This window comes from Bidens hawaiensis, unplaced genomic scaffold (genome assembly GCF_021521415.1).
Source record: "Bidens hawaiensis isolate Kalapana, Puna unplaced genomic scaffold, B.hawaiensis_p1.1 tig00001721_1, whole genome shotgun sequence".
NCBI classification, from domain to species: Eukaryota; Viridiplantae; Streptophyta; class Magnoliopsida; order Asterales; family Asteraceae; genus Bidens; species Bidens hawaiensis.
Window position 1 is genome coordinate 766,956 of NW_027491098.1, and position 23,381 is coordinate 790,336.

General features: G+C 36.6%; 1 pseudogene; it reads left to right on the forward strand.

Moving 5' to 3' along the window:
• The first annotated feature begins 21,572 nt into the window (after positions 1–21,572).
• On the forward strand, positions 21,573–23,159 carry LOC143595142 (transcription factor CYCLOIDEA-like; annotated as a pseudogene).
• Positions 23,160–23,381: the final 222 nt, after the last annotated feature.

Here is a 23,381-nt window from a genome sequence, read left to right on the forward strand (position 1 = left end):
GAGCTTCGTTCAAAATTTTCTCACGCAATTCTTCAACGATTGGTACCCAAATCCGGTTTCCCATTCTAAGGGTACCATCATTACCTTTAACTAACGAGTGGATTTGATTTGCTCAATGAGATCTATTTGGAGTTCTAGGCGCAACGCTCGGACTCTTTTGGGTTTCTCGTGTTCTTTACGACTTAAGGCATCAGCTATGACGTTGGCTTTGCCTTCATGGTAAACAATCTCACAATCGTAGTCATTGAGCATTTCCATCCATCGCCGTTGGCGCATATTGAGCTCTTTTTGATCAAAGATGTATTTCAAGCTCTTATGATCAGTGTACACGATGAATCTTACTCCATAGAGATAGTGCCTCCATATCTTAAGTGCAAAGATTATGGCGCCTAACTTTAGATCGTGAGTCGTGTAATTCTTCTCGTGTATTTTGAGTTGACGAGAGGCGTAAGCGATTACTTTCTTGCGTTGCATTAGTACGCATCCCAAACCCGAGTGAAACGCGTCACTAAATACCACAAAATCCTCAGTACCTTCTGGCAAAGCCAAAATAGGTGCTTGAGTGAGTTTTTGTTTGAGTATATCGAACGCCTCTTGTTGCTTCGTTCCTCATTCATACTTGATGTTCTTACGAGTTAAGGAAGTTAGAGGAACGGCGATACGAGAAAAATTTTCGATAAACCTACGGTAATAGCCAGCCAAACCTAAGAAACTTCGGATCTCGGTTGGCGACTTTGGAACCTCCCACTTAGAGATAGCTTCAATCTTAGCGGGGTCTACTTGAATACCGTTTATGTTAATGACGTGACCAAGAAATTGCACCTCGTGCAACCAGGACTCGCATTTTGAAAACTTAGCGTACAACTTCTCGGTTCTAAGAATTTCAAGCAACGTTCGAAGATGAATTTCATGATCAGCCTTAGACTTAGAATAAATAGCTAGCACCTTGAAGTTGATCGAAATGCGGTTTTCGGAATATCTTCAGTTTGAACTTTGAGTTGGTGATAGCCGGAACGAAGATCGATTTTTGAAAAATAGCTAGCACCTTGAAGTTGATCGAAAAGATCATCGATACGAGGAAGTGGATATCGATTCTTGATTATGACTTTGTTCAACGCTCGATAATCGATACACATCCTCATGGAACCATCCTTCTTCTTGACGAACAGAATTGGCGCTCCCAAAGCGATGAACTCGGTCGAATGAAACCTTTCTCCAGTAACTCATCGATTTGTTTCTTTAACTCCTTCATCTCGGTCGGTGCTAAGCGATACGGAGCTTTGGCGATCGGAGCAGTACCGGGTACAAGATCAATCTTAAATTCTACTTCACGACCGTGAGGAATGCCGGGGAGTTCGTCAGGAAAGACATCGGCATAATCAGAAACAATAGGAACATTTTTGATTTCTTTTGGTTTTGATTCTTTAGTGACGCAGGCCATGAATGCGAGGCATCCTTGGTTTAAACATTTGTTAGCCCTAATCATGGAGATTATGCTAACTTGGCCAGCGTCTTTGTCCCATTCAATTCGAATCGTTCGTTTATCGGGGGCTTGAAGTTCAACGGTTTTGCTATTGCAGATTATACGAGCATGGTTATCGGATAACCAATCCATACCAAGTACAATATCAAAACCAGCCAGACTCACGGGCAACAAACAAATAGGCAAAATATAACCGGCTAGAAGGATTTTTCCGTTTTTAAGGGCTTCGGAGATCTTAACGATTTCGCCACTAGCAGTCTCGACGCTTAGAGTTTTATCTAATTTTGTTAATGATTCGTTTAATAGACTACAAAAACTATAAAATAAAACTTAAATTCGCACTTGAATCAAATGAAACTCTAGTATAGGTGTCGTTGACTAGAAACATACCGGTTATGGTTTCCGGCATGTCAGCGGCTCTTTTTGTGTCGAGTACGAAGACTCGAGCGTTTCCCTTTTTGTTCTGGCCACTTCCACCCGCACCACCACCAGCAGGCTTGTTCTTTGGGCACTCAAAACTCAAATGGCCCATCTCCTTGCAATTAAAGCAAGTCATCTTTTTCTTCCAACAATTAGCAGCATCATGTCCTGTACAATTACAGGACTCACAGACTTTAGGAGACGGGGCAAAGTTGCATCTACCCTTGTGGTACCTCCTACAAGTCTTGCATGGCCTAGAGTTGTTTCGGTTTACGCCCTTGCCTCTAAAGTTGAAACTTCCTCCAGTCTTTCCTTGAGCAGCTGTTGGTGTCACCTTCTTGTCCTATTCCTTATTGCGGACCATGCTGCCCATCAAATAACCGTCCAACTCCATATCCGAGTCAGCGGTTTGAGGTAGGTGAGACCTCACCATGTCGCGGATTTCCCGCGACAGTCCCCAAATGTATCGGGTGACTTTGCTGGATTCTGGACTCACCAGCTGTGGAACTAAACGACAATACTCAAGGAACTTAGTATTGTACTCACGAAGATTTGTCCCCAAGACCTTATGATTAAGAAATTTCGTTTGAACTTGGTCGGTCTCGTGCATCGGGCAAAACTTCCCCATCACCATGGCTTTAAACTCATCCCATGTCAAACTATACATCTTGTCTCTTCCTTTACTCATCAACAGCGCATTCCACCACTCGTGCGCTTCACTTTTGAACATGAGAGCGGAGAACTGAATTTTCTCTTCCTCGAAACACTTGCTTGTGATAACAAGAGTTTCCATCTCCTCGAGCCACCTCACAGTTGTGATGGCTCCCTTGTCACCATGTAACTCTTTCGGTCCATAGTACTTAAAATCTTTGAACGTACAACCACTCATTTTTAACTTCTTAAACTTTTGCCTAACACCTTCTTCGGCATTAGACCCATGATCGCTTTCTTCATCACGGAATGGCTTAGGACGAGATTTAATAGATTTCGATGGATGAACGGAAGGGTTAACAGTTCGGGAATGTCTAGATTGTAGAGACTGAGATCTAAACGGGGATTCTTCCCTAACCGCATCTTTAATCATCTTTTGGATTTTGTTCATATATTTCTCGGGAATTTCTTCCTCTCGCTCATTTTCAGGGCCTTTCCCCTTATCTCTCTTTTTCTTTTCGAGCGATATCATTGTTGTTACTTTGTTCAGACATATTTTTTTTTTCTTTTTAATTTATGTCTGAAATTTTAACAACATTTCTTTATTAAACACACGTTTATTTATTATACATTGATATTATATATATATATATATATATATATATATATATATATATATATATATATATATATATATATATATATATATCCCAAGGATATATATATTTTACAATACACATACATATATATATCGTTTCTACGATATATATAGCTGGTCCTATCATTACATAAGAACGTTTTCAGACATTCTTTTATTCATACACATATCATTCAATACTATTTTACACACATAGCGTCTCATTATATTCCATCATCTTCAGTTCTTCAAAAACTTCTTCACAACCTTCGATATTTTGTTGCACTTTCGAAGGAGTGTTCCCCAACTTTCTTCTTTTTCTTCCCTTCCTCGTCTACCTTCTTCCTCCAATCGTCGGTTTTGTGCAATGCACGATCCATATGTTCTTCATATGATTGAGGGACTATATTGGGGTATCCATACTGTGGAGGTGGGTCACGGTAACCCAGAGTCACCATCTCGTAATGATTCCTCGGCTATGGGTACGGAACATAGTCCATATCGGATGAAAGGTAGAGGTAGGTCTTGGCAGCTTGATTCTGCTCTCGGATCTCGTCGGCTTGCTCTTGAATGGATGGAATTTCTCCTTGGAATGGTGGGAAGCTTGGTGAAGCTTGATTCCTCAATTTTTCAAGATGCTGGACATATGGATCCACAGAACCATAGCTTAGATTTTGGGAAGTGAGTGATCCATCCATTGGGCTTGACATCTCCTTAGGGTTCTCAGGATGCTCTTCTTCCGGTTCCTCTTCAGACTCTTCCTCGGGTTCTTCCTCTTCATCAGGGTCCTCTTCTTCATCGGGATCCTCTACTTCTTCGGGTTCTTCTTTTTCTGGTTCATCTTCCTCCATGGGTTGTGTGGTCTCAATGTTTGTTGGGATCATCTGGAAAGTCTCAGAAAGCATCATTACCCTCATCTTGGGTCTACGGGACGGTCCTTCACCGTTGTTTGGTTGGGAACTAACTTCTTTGAAGGTGGAACTTCCGGCTTGCCACTCTTGTTGTTCTGAGAGATAATTCATCCACTCGGAGGATGGTTGAGAGTTTGGTAGGTATCCGGCTGGATAGTATTGTGGTATCTCCGAGGGTTGGTAAGTCGGTATTTCAGAAGGTTGATACATCGGTAGGGTTGGTGGATGGTAACTTGAGTGTCTTGGTGGCTCAACTCCTTACTTTGGTGGACTGTCGGGAACATCTATTGGGTAGTGTCGACTTCCGGGGTAGCACACGGGTTTGGACAGGTCATGTTCCACATCTTGGTTGAAGTATGCTTCATAGTATCCGTCGCTCATGTTGTCTTCGGGTAGGGTTCAGCTATTCCGGCCTCCTTTGCCTTGCGTACAAAGTCTTCGATGTGAGCTTTGAATGACATCTAATATTATAGGAGGTTTAGAATGACATCTAATCTTCTTCGTCAAGCTGTTCAAAGCATTGTTCATACATGATGTCCGATGTGCTGCCGGTGTCGAAGAAGACATAATGAGAACGATAATGCCCGAAAAGAGCAGTGATGATCAGGGGATTCTTATTGTTCGGAGCCCCCCTTTAATTCGAGGGAAGATCACTGGCTCATTTTTCCACTCTTCATCATCAGATTCTTTCCTCTTATTACCTGTATGGGACTCGCCTTGTATCATATGAACGTTCAAATCTTTAATTTGCTTCTTACTCGGGCCTTGGATGTCCCGAACGGGTGCTTTACCATTATCAGGTTTCCCATTTTTTACCAGGTGTCCGAGTTTTCCAGATTTAACAGCCGCCTCAATTTCATTTTTCAATGATCTGCATTTATTCGTATTATGACCGATGTCATCGTGATACGAACAATGCTTCTTAGCATCTAAGAATGACCTTCTTGTCAGTGGCTGTGGCTTTCTGAAACTTATATTTTCTGTAGTGAGAATTTCAGCGGGAGTAGTCCAATTGTTGGGACCTCGGTTTGCGGGTCCCGCTTTGTTCTTGTTGCCTATGAGGGATCTTGCATCAAATGGTTTTGATACTTCCGCACTTGGCTAAAGCCTTGACCAGATAGGGCCTTTCGCCTGTCTATTAGGTCTCGGATTCTGAAATTGGACTTTAAATTTTTTGCTTTGGGTTACCATTTCTCAATGTTTTCTCAGTGTTAGCATACATCTTTGCCGCAGTCATAAGATCGTCCCACTCTTTTGGCATTCCATCTCTGCCAGTGAGGGTGCGAACTAGATCATCGCACTTGACGTTTTTTGCGGAAAGCACCACGGAGCATGTCCTTACTTATCCCACCAATGTTTAGACTTTCATCGTTGAACCTGGTGATAAAATCTTCTATGGATTCGTTGTCGCGGCGGACGACGTCCAAAATTTCTGACTAGTCTCGCGTATATTTCTTTTGCTGGCTGAACTGTTGAGAAAACTTTTCTACAAGGTCATCCCAGCTAGAAACTTGACCATCAGGTAACTTTTCAAACCATTCTCTCGCTGCCCTTGTTAATGTCAATGCAAACATATGACACCAATAAGGGAGCGTCCAACCACTAACACCCCCTACCGCCACGAAGTTTTGGAGATGATCACTTGGATCAGTCATACCATTGTATTTGCCTACTGATGTAGGTATTTTGGCATTAACAAGGAAGGGTGCAATAGCAATACTTGATATGAATTTCGATTTTTCGGCAAAGGCTTCCGGACGATATGGTTTGGTGAAGTCCCGTTCAGCATTGCTGTGATATTCAGTGTGGCGAACTATGTCCTGCGGACGACTGCTTCTTGCCCATGAGTTCATCCTACTATCACCGGTATACATACTGTATTCTCCCGGTTGGTAAGTTGAGTCGTAACTATCAAATTCTTCCAAGTAAGATGGCATCCGCATATTTATGCGAGAACGAGGACGTAACCTCGGTAATTCACCAAACTCTGGTTCCGTCGATTGGCTGTAACGGAGCTGACTTCCTCTTACTGTTGGTGGAGGAGAAAGAGATCTACAGGGAGATTCCTCATAATTCAAAGTACGGGCATGAAATCGTTCATCACGTTTTCTGCGCTCATATTCAGCCACCAAACTTTGTTGTTGCACATGAAACCACTCCTCGGGAGTTAGCTTTTCTCTTGATTGATGGGATCTCGCCATGTCAGATTTTCCTGAATCATTTTCCAGATCAAATTCTGACCGGTTTCGGCGAGTCTCATCTGTAATCCGTCTGAGATTACCCAAATTTGAACCTTCTGGTGCCGAGCCACGCCCCATATCTGTGGGAGTGGGACCGGTTGGTGTTGTAACATTCTCTAGGGTAAAACCCCCAGGTGTTACATTGGTGATTCTTGACCCCGGAGTTGTGATACGCTCAAAAGTACGGCCACTTGGAGTCGTAATACGTGCAAAAACACTAAGACCCGGTGGTGCTTCTGTGTTAGTTACACGTGAATCAGGTGCAGGGGTTCCCGTCGGCCTTTCAGGAAGTTTACTCATATCAAACGAACCAAAAAACCAACGAAAACTATTGTTGTTCTAACACAAACCACGGATTGCGCCAATGAAGAAACACGGATCCGATCCCCGGATACGGGTCCTGGATCCAATGAGTCCACAGGGTATAATACGGTAACTACCAACAAGATATGAATAAGACTTCCCGAAGTCCAGTGACCGGAACCTGCAAAACAGACACCGTGAGTCTCGTTACAGGAAGGACAAGAGGGGGGGTCTTCCTGTAACCACCCTCCGGCGTGAGAATCAGCAATGTTCGTAATCAAGAAAGTACTGAAGTATAAAGACTAAGTGTAGTCAGAATATAGGTGAGTGAATGAATACCTCATACCGTTTGACAAGGTATTTATAGCCGAAGGATGATGGAAGATGATTGGGGCAGCTGTCCTCTTCTAGAAGACCTTTGATAACCGCCTAGACACGTGTCCTCTTGTGATAGGTTGGGCTATACGTCTCATGTGCATGAGCATAACAACCTGGACACACGTCACCAGCTGATAGGATGGATCGCGCCCTGGCCATGTGCACGGTTATAACAACCTGGCCATGTGTCCTTTGTTCATTGGTTAGTATGTCACGTATTCCCCAAGTAAGAATCATGAGCCTTCTTCTAGAGAGTACTTGAGTGGTGACAGCTGTCCCGCAGGCATTATCTTCCAGTTGTTTTATGCGGACAGATGTCTTGTCTTGCGGATGACTTTTGAGGATGGCTTTTTAAAATGACCTTTTGAAAACACCATTAGTTTAATAAGCAATTTTCAAACTCAATCCCAAACATGCTCTGACAATTGATTCGGATCTTTGCAGATTATTTGTGATATTATCTAGTTTGGGAATAAGTTAAGTCTTGGTGAAATCTCTCGTCATTCTCAATTGATTCGGTGAAGATGATTATTGACCCTCGTAACCAAGTTTCCTTCTCGAAGCCTTAGATAGAAGCTCTATACCCAAGTTTCCTAAAAAAACTAAATAACACCATGAAAGTTTTGACAAAAATTTCTACAATAAAGGTGCTAATCTACAGGTCACACACGTAGATAAAAGGATTAGATCTTAAGGATTTTCATTGGATAAACTAAGTCTAAGTGGCAATCTTAGTTCATCTTGTTTGGACTAATTAGTGTTAACTTAGAATTGTATCCTCCCGTCTGTAATGAGAGTGTTATTGTTTGTGTTTCTCTGTCTAATGCATTGCTAGTTTTATAAAATCTTCAATGCTAATAAAAAATTAAAAATCACCATATTTTCTTTTTATATAATTAATAAAACAGATAATCATAAATTGTATTAGTTAAATAATATCGACATTAGTATTATAGGTATCATAAATCAAACAAAATGATATTAAAAACCTTTAATTATCAAATATACGAATTCTATAGATGTACAACAACTTTGTGGTCATCCTTCATCCTTTTATCTTTTATGCTATGCCTCTTGCAAACAAACAGAGAAAGACTTTTTCTTTATGCTAATTAGTTATCCTTAGTTCCAAACTAAATAACACCATGAAAGTTTTGCAGGCTCCAACTGAAAGCATAACACCATGAAAGCTTTCATGGTGCTTGCAAATCTTTCATTGACCGTTAGAAATAAAGCATAACCCAAATCAATCAATTACCTATAAATCATTACTCGGGTACGATCCGTTAGACAGGCCATACCCGAGTTTGACAGTTGACACGTTAGAGGTAAAACAAAACCTACGTTTGACGGTAGACATGTTAACTTGAAATGAATAGAATTGGGAACCGGCCCGTTAAATTATAATAAGGTTGGGTATAGAGATTAGAGGTTCTCGCGGGTCAGGTTTGGTGTCTGGACCCGTTTTATGTAGCAACCATCATAATAAATAGTAAATACTAACCGGTTTCACAGGTCTTCCATAAAACCCGTTGCTACAACCAGACCGTGTATACATGTAACACCCGCGCTCATGGGGTATAAAATCTATTATCTTGAAAACCCAAATGAATCTCGAAATAAAAAATCTAAATCATTTCAAAAGAATGATGATTTTTTTTCTCCATCTTGGACATGCCTTCTTTTAGGCCCGAGGTTGTCCGGGACCCCCCCCCCCCCCCTCTCCCCGTATTTTTTTGTTTTTTTTCGTAGCAGTGTAAATGTACACATTTTCGTTCGAGAATTTATACACGTAGTATAAGTTTACACGTTCTTCCGAAATTTTTGAACCCCCAAAGCTTCGCCACTAAACATGAATATGAGTTTCATGGGTCACATTTAAATTTAACTCTTGATCCTTTAAATCCAACCTCTACCACAAACAATAGTAGACGAACATGTACAATAGCATCCTATGATATTAATGTTGGTTTTAAAATGTTAACTTATTTTGGTAAATGATTTAATACATTTCAGCTAGTGAGTTTATTAAAGTTGTTGCCTAGTACCACAAATGCATTAATGAATCAAAACCTAAAATAAGAAAACTCTTTTGGTCCAAGTCATAATTTTTGACATGCAACATAATATAACAATCAATCTCTAGGCTGTGTTGTGGGGACCTTACATAATATTGTAAACTTAAACGTACCAAAGACTAAAATTGTTACTACACGTAACATCAAAATGTGGTGCAACCGTGCAAGGTCATATATAATATTTTAACCTTATATTTAATACGACGTGCACTAAAGATATATAAAACATATGAATTATACATGTAAAAAGAAATAAAATTACACACCTTTACTTTGTTCGATATTCCAATTTCAAAAAGAGAAAAACTAACATACTCCAACCCCACTGTTGTCAAAACACCTTAAACAAACCTCCATTCCGGTTTTTGCGAAAGCATAAAAAAATAGAAAGTACAAAGAAAACTGAAAACTGAATGGATATTTGTTGGCTCTGACGGTGTGGCAACTTTGTGATTAATAGGACTTGGCCGCCGGCAAAGTTTCGCCGCATATAATATAATCTGACGAAAATTCAACCAGACATGGTAAAATGGTAAGAATTTAGTCATATGCCAGGTGTCAAGCTCCATTGGTCAAAGCCTCAAATTTTAATCCCATTTAGAGCATTTTTAATGAGTTCTTCATATCGATCTTAATTTCTAAAGTTTAGAAAAATCATCTAAATAATTACTTCAACCCATTTCCTATCTCCCATTGGTTTGAGTTTAAAACATTATTTAGAAAAAAAAAAGAAAAAAGGAAAATGCCTAAAAATTGGCTAAATCATTCGAGAAATCAAGTTAGTTTGCCCATCCACTTGCAGGCCACATGTCACCATATTATTGGTTCCCATTTTAATTTGTTTTGCCTTTTCTTTTCATACTAATTAATTTTAACACTAAAAATGTTTTTATTTAATAACTTTTAATTAATAAGTTTTTAAAAAAATTCTAAAATCACAGTCTTGTTTAGTTTTTTTTGTGAACACATTGGTAGAAATTTTATTAAAAACATTAGATCACAAAAAAAATATTTTTATAATAAAATAAATATTAATCATTACTGATTTATATTATCAGACACTTACGATTGTAATTTTGTTATCTACTTTATTAAGTGTGTTTGGTGAATATAAATATTTTTATATTAAATATATATTGTTTATTTTTACATAAAGAAATTACTTTTTATATTTCTAAACACTTTTAATAATAAAACAATAATTATTAATAAAATACAATTATAAATTATATTTATTTAATAAAAGTAATGAAGTTTGGTTTGTTAATGAGAGTGAATAGTTTGGTTTGGTTGTATTTGGTTGGTGGAAGAGAGATAAATTAATTTTATAATGAAGATTGGGTTAGTTTGTGAATGTGGATGGTCTTAGAGCATTCTCAATGAGTTCTTCATACCGATCTCCATTTCTAAAATTTAGAAAAATCATCTAAATAACCACTCCAACCCATTCCCTATCTCCAAACTCCATTTCTAAATTTTAGTGAAATTTTATATGAAGTCTCCAAATTTAAAGTGCTTCTACAACACTTCATTTCCAACTACCATTCCAAATGCAAACCAAAAACATATAGAGATGGAAATGGAGAATGGGTTGGAGGAGGTTTGTATAAAATGATGTATAAATTAAAAACATTGTGTTTTTTAGTTAAATTTTAAATATAGAGATGGAGATCCTATTAAAAGTGCTCTTAGAGAATGAATTTTCAAGTGACATATGTCCCTGGTTATTAAACTTTATTAGAATATGGAAATATTCAGAGTTTTCTATGTTTAAGGAAAAAAATTCTTTTTCCTATATTTCTTTTTGTTTTTTAATATTATATTTATATGATTCCTCCTTTTATAACTTAGATATTAATAATTGAGTATTTTTTTGGTTTATTTTATAAAAATGGGTTATGAGGAATAAATATTTGTCATTATAGATTATTTATAAATTATTTACCAAAATAGGTTGCCACTCGTCGGCAACCATTTCCGAAGACAAGAGCTAAACCACCAAACCCCTATGTCCCTCTCTTTTTAGGGAGGTGGGTTTCACAATAACCAAACCACCGCCACCCACTATCTGTTCGACAGAAAATGTAAAACCCATCACATGCCAAAAATGCTAGAAAAACGATATCTAAAATCTATATATCGACCTACATCTTCCCCATCGCCTCACTCTCTCTCTCTCTCTTCGACTTTCTGGCGATACTAGTTATGCACGATGATGGTGGTTGGCTGGAAGCAAGGTTGTGATGGAGATGGAACTGTAGAGTTGATAATCACGTTTTGCTAAAATTATGTATGGATAGATTAATACATAGATATACAATATACCGACATATACTTATCAATATATAAATAAAAGAATAATAAGATAAAACTAATTAAAATTGGGTCTAAACTATTCTGGTAAATATAAAAAAACAGAGAACAAAAGAACTATTTTGTCAAATACTTTTTAAATCACCTACAGAGGATGAGTATCATTACAGAACTCTTAAATTATTTAAAAACTTGAAGAAACTTTTGAAAACTAACGTTTTTTATAAAAGTTTTTGTATGTTAGTGTTATTTGAGTGTAGTTTTATCACTATTTATATCTATATTTACTATTACAATTATGAAAATTAGTTTTTACACATATCTAAACTTTTTTTTCTTTGCATATATTTAAATTTGTTATTATATAAATTTTACACATATGTAAACTTGCGAATTATATATGTAATAAAAAATTTATATATAAAATATGGTAAAACTAGTCTCAAACAATGTTAATATATGAAAAAAAAATGTTTGGTTCTTATGAGTTCATAAAAGTTCTTAACATTTTTAAAGTTCTCAAATAATACTAACCCTACACACACACACACACACACATATATATATATATAGCTTAAATATATATAAACGAAACCTTGAAAAGCTCTCTAGTTGCTTTCTACATTTTGCTAAGCTACCAGATTGTTTTATTTGTAAATAGAGGTTTCTCATGCATTTGACTCGAATTCATGGGTGCGGATCTCACCAAACCCAGATAGCCCTTAACGGGTTATAACATCTCATTAAATTTCAAATTAAGCCCACCAAATAAAAATTTTATTGATATGATGTAAGGCTCAGGTCCCGGTGCCCTACTTTAGCGTTGGATTTACTTATAAACACAGTTCTTAATATTTAAGTGAATTAAATCTTTCGCGGAAACATTAAACTTTAATCATATATTACATAATCATTCAAATCTTTTCATAACAATCAAACTCTTATCTTTAAACATAATAAAAAAAAGTCATATTAAAACATCATAACATTCTTCTCAAGATGCCAGCCTCTCCTGTCCAATGCCATGTGTCTTCATTCAAGCTAGCCGCCTTAGCCTATTTACGTGCATGCATACTAAAAATCAGCTACGCTGAGTGAGTTCTAGTTATTCAGGCAACATACATTACGTTCACATACTACCTACTTAACCTGCTTTACTTTAGGCTGTACATACGTAAATATATACCTTCATTCTTACTTTCATACTTTCGTTCTTTCTTACTTCCATACTTTTATATTTTATCTTATTTTTACACACATACTTATATGTTTTAATGGGCATTTCCCCCTACTTCCTCGAGTATTATTAGAGTCTGGTTCCCTTTCTGCCTCGGATATTATTATGGTCCGGTTGCCTTCTGCCTCGAATATAATTATGGTCTGTTTTCCCTCCTGCCTTGTATATTATTAGGGTCCAATTCCCTTATGCATTGAATAACCATACAACCTATAATAAATATACATATGTTCATATATGTTTACTTGTATACTTCTAATTCGTTTTACATTTAATATTGTTCATATATCATCATTAAGCATACAAAAAGCATACACTTACCCCCTTAAGTTAAGTGTATTAATAAATCACTTTAAATATGCACACATCCCCGAAAACATAACAAGAAAATATGGATAGAAACTCACTTGTGTCATGTTCCTTACTGAGTTAATGGTAATACCCTTCCTTAGTTGTGCACGACTAACCGTGTAATAATTATATGTATCAGTTTACTATTTCTACTATATCACATTTCTAGGTTAGTGAAACGCCTAGCTCACGGGAGTCCGGGGGGCAACGCCCCTAAAAGCGGGGTTCAAAGGGCAACAACCCTAGCCCTTGGTTGGGGTTAATCTGCCAAGTCAGCTTGGAAAAAAATTATTTTTCCAAGTCAAAGATTAAAATGTTACCCATCACGGTACGCGATGGGTACTTCAGCATGCCCATCGCGTACCGCGATGGGACCCTGATACAGCCAACATCAACAATTTCATCGATTTGCGTGCTGGACATCCCGGGTCTTCATTCCGTGTCATAACAGGTCCATAATGAGTACTTTAATGCCTGCGACCTGAAATCCAATAATACACGTATGAAGTATCGATAGTTCTAGAATAAACAGTTAAAACTAAACAATAAACAAACTAAAACGTATACAAATTAACCGACCATCACATCCCCACACTTATCTTTTGCTTGCCCTCAAGCAAACTCTAAAGCAAACATCGACCTCCATCATAGGTATGTAGATTGTCGCCATTAAAACAAGTAAGGTTTAAGGTCAAACCTAGTTTCCCAGACTGACACTGCTTTTAGATTGACATCTCACAAATACGGTTAAATGCTATAATAAAAACAATAGAGCCGCCCAGACAGGTGTACTTTGTTTCCGGTTAAGGCACACATGCTCATACCACTCGTAATATAACATCTCTCCTCTCGGTTTAATATATGGACTAGTAAAAGATGTGCTAGTATCACTCAGCTCTCAATATCACTCATCAGTATATATTAATCCATCAAGCTGCTTTGGCACAAATGCAAATCAAGAGGTCTTAAAAGGGTTGTAACGGGGCCAGGTGTAAGGGTATGGAAAAGAAATATTTAAGTAGCTCAAACGATCCGACCCGGCTTATTATAAAACATCTAAATAAATGAAACTGCTATACAAACTGACAGACTTACTATAAAACCTCTAAATAAGCAAACTAACATACATACTGATTTCAAAAAAATTTTCTTTTCTTTTCTTCTTTTTTTTTTTTACATAAACGAACTACTGAATACATAACTGAATAGAAACAGACATCTTTTTGGCTTTTTCCTTAAGTTTTTTTTAAGCATAATAACGTGATGCTTAATAATTGAACAAATACAATTACAAATAAACCTAGTAAGCCGGATCGTCTCGTAACATAATATCGGGGTTAAACAATTGAAAAATAAGTCCAAGAAAGGTTTTCTAAGGGACCCAACCCCCCGCCCCTCACATAGACCATCCTCATATGTATAATGTATGAGGCCCCAACCCCCCAGTACCCACACTCACGCTCATCCAAACGAGGCTTAACCTAGTTGCCTCTATCACTTTTGCATTTTGCCAACTACGATCCCGTAATCCATGAACATCAGTGAAATCACTCAAATGACATGTGTGTACTATATATTATATGTGTATTATATATATTTGGGTCAACTCACACACGTACCGAAGGAATAGGGTTGACGATATAAACATGTGTACATGTCCCCATGACTCGTTATCCCCGCCTAAACGACCCCATTTTCAACTTCTCGTTATAAAAAAATTTGCAAGTAAGACTAATGAGACGCTGACAAACCAACCATGACCAGAAACCTATGACTTGGCATTGATGGCAATAATTAACAGTTAACAACTTTGGTTTCTGAACACTCTTCAAGGTACTATCGGGCTAAAATTTTTCAAATTTCCCCCATCCCCACACTTGAGGTTTACATTGTCCTCAATGTAAGAACACTTAACATTATCCTCAAAGTTAAAAATGATAAAACGATTAATGAACATTTGAGGGACGGGGTTGAAATTGACTTTTTGACTATTAAGCAACTTTAAAATTTTGGGGCTCAAATGTGGCGGTTCTACTAACAATTATACAATTACACTTTTAACGTTTAAAGTAATAAAAACAAAATTAAATTATGAAACTGAAATCACCTAATAGCAATGCGACTGGAGAAGGACTAGTCGGCTCGTGAACTCTCATAACACTCGTATACTCTCGCCTCATCCAATTACCAAACTGACAATCGAACCTACAAAATCTCGAGATGTGTATAAGCAAGCTTCTCACAAGTGTATGACATAGGTCTTTTAAGAGTTCTGAAAATGAATATTTGTTAAATTTTATGAAAAAAATTACCGAGCCAAATTAAGTCGTTTCATAATAAATTCTGTTAAATTAGTTAAAAACGTTAAAAGACCTAACTCACTTTCGTAGGAATCATGATTGCATTTAGCGTAGGCAACAAGCTCTTTAAACCTCCCGGTAGCCCGGGAGGACGAGTGGGGTCTCGTGAGGGTTTATAGTGAACTACACCCACAAAGTTCCAAATACAACACAATACACAATGAATCAAAATACAGTAGATAATAACTCAAATAAAAACAAATTGGAAAGATACTTACAAACCCCGGGTTGCCTCCCGGTTAGCGTTGAATTGATGTCTACAGCTCGACAATACCTGAATTCCTCACAGTGGTCGAAGTGCACACTTACCCACCGAGTTTCCAATATGCGCTCGGTAGCTTACATGCCAAGTCCATAACCGCTTTACAGTGATTGACATGCTACTTGAATGATTATTGTGAGGTCGCTTCTTAATTATTTGCCCAATATCTTGCCAGGTTACTTTGTTTTCATTCTTTACCAAGCCTTCATCCCCACACTTGTTGTTTTGAATAATAAGTACTGGAGAAGGCATAGGATTCACATTGGCTACCTTGGGCTCTTCATACTCTGAAGGAGTTGTATCTTCTACTTGAATCACACTTTCACTTTCTTGCTTTAGAAGATCAGCAACCTCATTCTCTTCATCACCATAAAACACAGTACCACTAGCCAACTCTTCTTGGTCTCGTTTGATTTCAGTATTGTCCTCAATATTCGGATTGAGCGAGGCCAAAATTCTTTCATGTCTTAGCTCATATTCCTTTTCTTCTTCCATCATCTGTCTCTTATGTTCCATTAACGTGTTCATGATGGTATCGAGCTTAGAGTGCAGAATATTTTGTTGGTCTTCATCAACCGACTGAGGATATTCATAATCATCTTCTTCATAATAATCTTCTTCATGAGAATATTCATAATCATACTCATCCCAGTCTGGTTCAGTGTGTATAATCTCTTCATTAATTTGATTGGTCCACTTAGACTCGAGATATTTCCTTTGTTGTTCTAATTCCTTGTTATGCTCAACCATAATATTTATCAATTTGTCAAGTTTGGATTCCACCGTGTCTTGGGAACTTGAGGAATAGGGCATCTCCTGTTCGCAGTTGGCATAATATGGCTCTTGATTATATTGGTCATCCATGTCTGATTGATAATCTTCATCATAATTTGGTGATGTGTGTTGTTCAGAGTGTGAATAATATGACAAAATATTTTTATCTTCATAGCATGTCGTCATATATCTTCGCCCGTGGCAACACTCTCGCCAATTTTGTGCAACTACTGGACAATGCTGATAGTGATACGGGCATTCACAATAACAAAAATCACCATAATTGCTCATAGTGACAGTTGCGTGCTCGGGTTTCGGGATGGGTTTTGGTTTTGACCCATAAGTGGTGGCTGTCTGCCCGAGTGGCGGGTGTGTAAATACCTGTTACCTGCACAAACAACACACCCTGCGTAAAATGGAAAAATAAAATAAAAACCAAAAATAAAATTAAAATTACTAAACTAAACTAAAATAAACAATGAAATCAAATAACACGAAAACACTAAGCGCACTAACTCCCCGGCAACGGCGCCATTTTGATGACCGTCGTTCAAGTCAATCAAAAACCTAGTTAAACTATATAGATAGGATAAGTAAGGTATCGTATCCACCAGGAGTATGTGGTCAATGTAATCGTGTAAACAATTTCAATATTATGAAGTAACAGATTTAGTGCTGATCACACAAGCAGTTAGGTTGAATTTAGAGAATTAAGCAAACAAACAAGTAAACGATTTTCAATCAATTAACAAAGAAAATCACACCCGGGACTTCAAGTAGGTAACTTACAGTAATCTCATGCAACCTAACAGATTAATCATTAATGATTAACTACAGACTGATCAACTAGACAAAACCTTAGGCAACAATAATTGCTTTACACACGGCACTGGTTATCAAATGGTCCCTGCCAGTGTGACTCAGTTAAGGGCAATTATATGCTTTTTCGTATTCAACCTAATCAAACAACCCTATGATCAATTATTATAACAACTGGTAACTAATCGTTCAGATCAACGTAAACCTAAACCGATTGAACACACAGAAATACTAAACATCAATAATCATAGATTAACCATAAACAATTATACATAAATGTTCTTAGTCACATGAGGAAACTGAAATTGTTACAAACTTTACATCCCAGGTATGATTCAGAGAAGACTAGACGAGCATCGTCATCGATAGATCTTCAATTATGATGAGGAAGGCCATTAGGATTAATCAAGAGATGATTTGTAGCCTTGGAATTCACCCAAAATCGCCTAATAGCTGCTGCTCGTCGTCTATGGTTCGTCAAAACGGAATTAGGGTTTTCTATTAATGAAAAAGAAGTTATAAACTCAAAATCCCATCTGCACTCCCGTCGCGGGTCTTCAAAGGCCAATCGCGTACCGCGATTGACCACAAAGTCAAAGATTAAAATGTTACCCATCGCGGTACGCGATGGGTACTTCAGCAGGCCCATCGCATACCACAATGGGACCCTTATACAGCCAACTTCAACTATTTCAACGATTTGCGTGCTGGACATCCCGGGTCTTCATTCCGTGTCACAACAGGTCCATAATGAGTACTTTAACGCCTGTGACCTGAAATCCAATAATACACGTATGAAGTATCGATAGTTCTAGAATAAACACTTAAAACTAAACAATAATCAAACTAAAACATATACAAATTAACCGACCATCAGGAATATAAAATGATCACTCATATATTACAAAATCATTCAAATATTTCTTAACAATTAAACTCTTGTCTTTAAACATATTTTAAAAAGTCATTTCAAAACATCACAACATTCTTCTCAAGATGCCCGTATCTTCAGTCCAATGCCATGTGTCCTTATTCAAGCGAGCTGCCTCAACCTATTCACCTGCGTGCATACTAAAAGTCAGCTACGCTGAGTGAGTTATAATCAATCAGTCAACATACAATAATTCACATACTTACATATATACGTATCTGAAGATACATATTACATACTTAGCCTTTTACCTTTCTTTCGTACATACATACATACTTTCTTTCTTTCATACTTTCATACAATATGCATAACTATCTTCACCATCTCAGATATTAATAGGGTCTGGTACTTTCTATCTCAGATATTATTAAGGTTTGGTCCCTTCTGTCTCAGATATTATTAGGGTCTGGTCCCTTTTATCTCAGATATTATTTGGCCGATATTTTACATATGATCGAGTTTTACCGACCGACACCGCGCCATTGGTTTACCCCAATTTTATAGTTTCTTTATTTTATTTTTTGTCTTAGTTCCGGTGCAATACCGCATGTAACCGAAACCAACCGAACTCGCGTCGACTTACCGCATCAACGGTTTAGACCAACAACACTTGCATTTTACTTTCGCCCGCGTTGCGCCGGGTAAAACACTAGTTTAATATATTTCATATCCCATTAGGCCGGTTTAATCAGCTTCAAAGAAAGGCCACTATCACTTAATAAAGACCCACAACTTTTATGTGTAGATATCAGGGCCGACCAAACCATTTTGATGGCCTAAAGTGAAGTAAAAATATGAGGCCATTTTTAATTTTTTTTTCTACATTGGTGTGTGTTATTATACTGTGAATTGAGTAGAACTTTGAATTAAAATGATGTGTTATAAAAATCAACTACATAAAGAATAACGGAAAGATGTGAAAAACAATTATAGTCAATGAACTCACATTTAATGTTTCATATGTTCGTACTAATCTAATTTCATTCGGATATTGTCTCGTATACATCCTATTCTTTAAAATGATTTACTGTTTAATTTCGTAAAATGTTGATTTTGATTAATTTTATTGGGCTGCAAAAAAGCCAGATTGCAGAAAATAAAACAATGGAGGAAAAAAAGGGGTTAATTTGATTAATTTTATTGTGCTGCAAAAAAGCCTGATTGTAGAAAATAAAAAAATAGAGGAAAAAAATGTAGAGATCAAGAATTGAACATGAGACCATGAAGATATGAAACACGGCTCTTACCACCTATTCAGGAAGACATTTGTTTCTCTTATAGCATGTACTTGGCATACCGCATATATATATATATATATATAAACTATAATCTTTTTTAAAATTGGAGGCTTTTTTATTTTGGGGGCCAAAGCCCTAACTTTACTTGCTATAACTAACGGGCCAGCCCTGGTAGGTCTCATATTCTTGAAAATCTAATTCCATAAAATCATGTTTCTTATACCAACTTATCAATACCTGCTTCATATAAACATTTTAGTTGAACAATTACATGAATCTTATAAAACTATCTAGGTTGCAAGTGTTGCAAGTCACAAGTTTATATAAAAAGTGGTAAAATAACAATTCGTATTTAAACAAACAACAAAATATACAAGATCAATTCCATATACAAGTTTCTTCGCGATCTTCAATTTTGATTCACATTAAAATATACATTTTTATAAACTGGACATGTGTTTGAATCCCTTTCATGACATTAATTTACGCAATTGGTAGGGTTTTTGATATGGTTGATTCGAGATAACTACTCTCCAAAAACATGATAGATTAAAAAAAACTAAGACATTTTTATTCATCCATTTTTTCTGTAGTTCATATTACAAGACTATAAATACTAAAGAAAATTACTAATAAAAAATAAAAGTGATAAATATAAGACTAATTTCATAGGAAATATTTATAGAGTCAAATATTAAACCATTTTGACTTGATTTGTTTTTGCATTTAAAACCATATTGACCAGGTTGTAAGCTCTTTGATGGATCCTCATTATGGGTCATGTCATGACTCATGAATGTTAGAGTAATGTCAACATCGTATCAGTTTGTATTATGATTCATTGATTAAAATAAGCATTCTACACCGGTAGAAATATTAACTTAATAGGTTAGGCCCTATAAAACGACAACATTTAAAAATTTTCTAATAAAGGCACTACCACATACCAGAAAAGGAGGAATTTGAGATGGAAAAGAGATGTTACAAATATTATATAATGGAATTTTGGGATGACTTCCATTCTTTCGCTACTTAAATAGTGTGGGCTACCGTAGACTTTCGGTGGACCACACTAGAAAAAGCACATTAGGATTATTGCAGGTAGATATAAACCTCCTTTTTAATCATTGTAGCCCTAAATAGAACCATCCCTTACGGTGCTTGGTTTGAAAATTCACATTGTACAATTTTAGCAACCTAGTTTATATGTTTGATTGTATAACCCTTTAATTACAGCTTGTATTCACTTGTGTAGATATTATTATTGAAATTTTATAATATCACAAACTGATAAATTTAAAAGTTTTAACAAATAATCAATTTATCACATTTTCTTGGATCCGAGAATAATTACCTCTAGGGAATGTTCAACTCCTTATTAGATGGGACATTATCACAACGCTTCACACCGGTTTGGATTTAATCATGAAAAACATCATCAAAATGATATTCCCTTGCCAGCTACACTATACCTGGGTTTCGGTTTTAGGCCTTTAGCAACACATGTTTACTTTGTAAATACATCAGAGGGATTATCTTTAATACATCAATACATGCAATTAAACACTTGGAACCTTTTGTTCAAACACACTTTCTTTTATAAATTATAAGAATCATTAACGGAAAGTTTACCGACCCGTCACTAGTGTACTAACGAACGAGATTAGGGAAATCACATTTTGTACTGGACATGAGCTATATATCATTGCATCACCTATAGAAACTGAGTCATGCTACAGCTACACCGCCCCCATTGCATCACCTATTAACGATTGTTTTGATAAAAAGAACTTAAAAAAATATTGGTCAGAATGGTCATTAGCACAGTATCCGGACAGGCTTTCTGGTCATAGGGGGGTCAAACTTTGAAAAGAATTGGTCAGGATGGCTGTTCAACAACGGTATATATGGTCAAACAGTGATTTTATCAAAACGACCATCCGATCTTTATTTCGGTAAATCATGTAAAATTAGATCATATGGTTTGTGTATAGGCGGTCCAACTGAAAATATGTTCAATAACACTTTGGTTATACTTATAGCACAATCAGTAAACCTAACCTCATTCACTTTCTACCACATGTACATGTGCTAATTAGTATATGTAACATGTAACTAACATCTTAGATATACGCATATATAAGGACTTATAATCCAAAGTAGCCATCATGTGTAGAGAATTTTATTACCAAACCTTCCATCAAAACAGATATCACTTTCCCTTTTTAAAGGTTCTACATGTTATGTAACTTTTCATAAACAAATGCTCTCCATCAATGTGACAGTACCCTTTCTTTCTATATATCTCTATTCCTTACCAATATTGAGTTCCTCCATTTCTAGTAAGATACACTCTCCACTTGCAAAGCAAGTAGATGCATTTAACAGTTTATAAGCTTAAGTTCAAGCTAATCCATAATTCCATAAGCCACTTAAACCAATAATTAGCATATGTCCCTTTCAAATCTTGTTTCTTGAGATGATGTCTTCCTCAAACCCTTTTCCACACTTCACTTCAACCTTTCTTGATCATGAAAAAGATGATCTTTACATCAACAGCCTCAACCCATTTCTCTCCGGCAACTATTATCCGGCCAATGATAGTATTACTACAAGTAAACAGGACCTAGTTCAAGAACTAGGGTTGGAACGACAGTGTGCTGAGTATAATCATCATGTCTGGTCAATAGTCACAGATAATAAGACTTCCAAGAAAGACCATCATAGCAAGATCCAAACAGCTCAAGGACCAAGAGATCGGAGGGTAAGTTGTCCATTGAAGTTGCAAAAAGGTTCTTTTATCTTCAAAATTTGTTAGGGTTTGATAAAGGAAGCAAAACCCTAGATTGGCTCTTTGCCAAGTCCAAGATCTCCATTGATGAATTGATTAAAAGAAAGAAACAAAGCTCAAGTTCATCTCTTACCGACCAATCTGAAGTTGTTTTCATGGAAACCGAACACAATAAAGGGCGAAAAAAGAAGTGTGATGAAGGTAAAAGAAAGAAGATAATAACAAGAAAATACAAATCTGGATTTACAGTGAGCCAGTTAAGGGCAGAGGCAAGGGCTAGAGCTAGAGAAAGGACTAAAGAGAAACTGAATATTAAGAAGCTTGATGACGAGTCAAAGAGTGTTCATGTTGACAGCTGTTCTTCAAATTTACCACTTCAATCAGGATTTTGGAACTCAGTTGAATCTCAAAATGATTATGGTGACAAGATTGGGGAGTCAATTATGGAAGATAAAATCTCAATGTTGTATAGCTATCAACACAATCTTGCCTTGTCAAATGATTCATGTGACAATTTTGATACATTGGAGGTACAATAACTATTTTAACACCCAAATATAGATAATATGTACTTAGATTATTGAATTAGTAGCTTATGATTCCATTGATATGCTGCAGGTCTTGGTCAGCCAACAGGCAGCAACAAAGTTTTAGTGATCAGCTTCTGCATTACTGCATATCTCTAGTTTGGTGGAGCTGGATTGATATTGTAAGGATGTAAGTCCATACGTATTGTTGATTATTTATAACCAACATGGTTATGATTATTGGTGTTTTGTTTGGTAATAAACAATCTATCAAGGTCAAATATGCATTCAATTTATATGAATTATAACAAGATTATTGTCACTTGGACTATCTGTTTGTGTTAATTGTTTCGGTTCCTATCAGTTTTTATGTCTGATAACCTAGGGTACAACTACAACCTGATATGGGTCAATGTTTGTTTGATCTCTTTCTTGAGCATGGAACTTAACTAGGGTTGGATCTGGATCCGTGTTCAAAGATCAAAACTTTTGGTACCTCATTTGGAATACGATGCTTGTAGCAATTTTACTTTCATATGAAATACAATCACTAATGTTACAACTAAAGAGACTACACACGTATTCAAATCTCTTTTATACTTTTTGGATTTGATCTATTTGTTGGGTTTCAACGGTGGTTCGGAACGAAAACGGTCCAATATTTTAAACCCATTTTA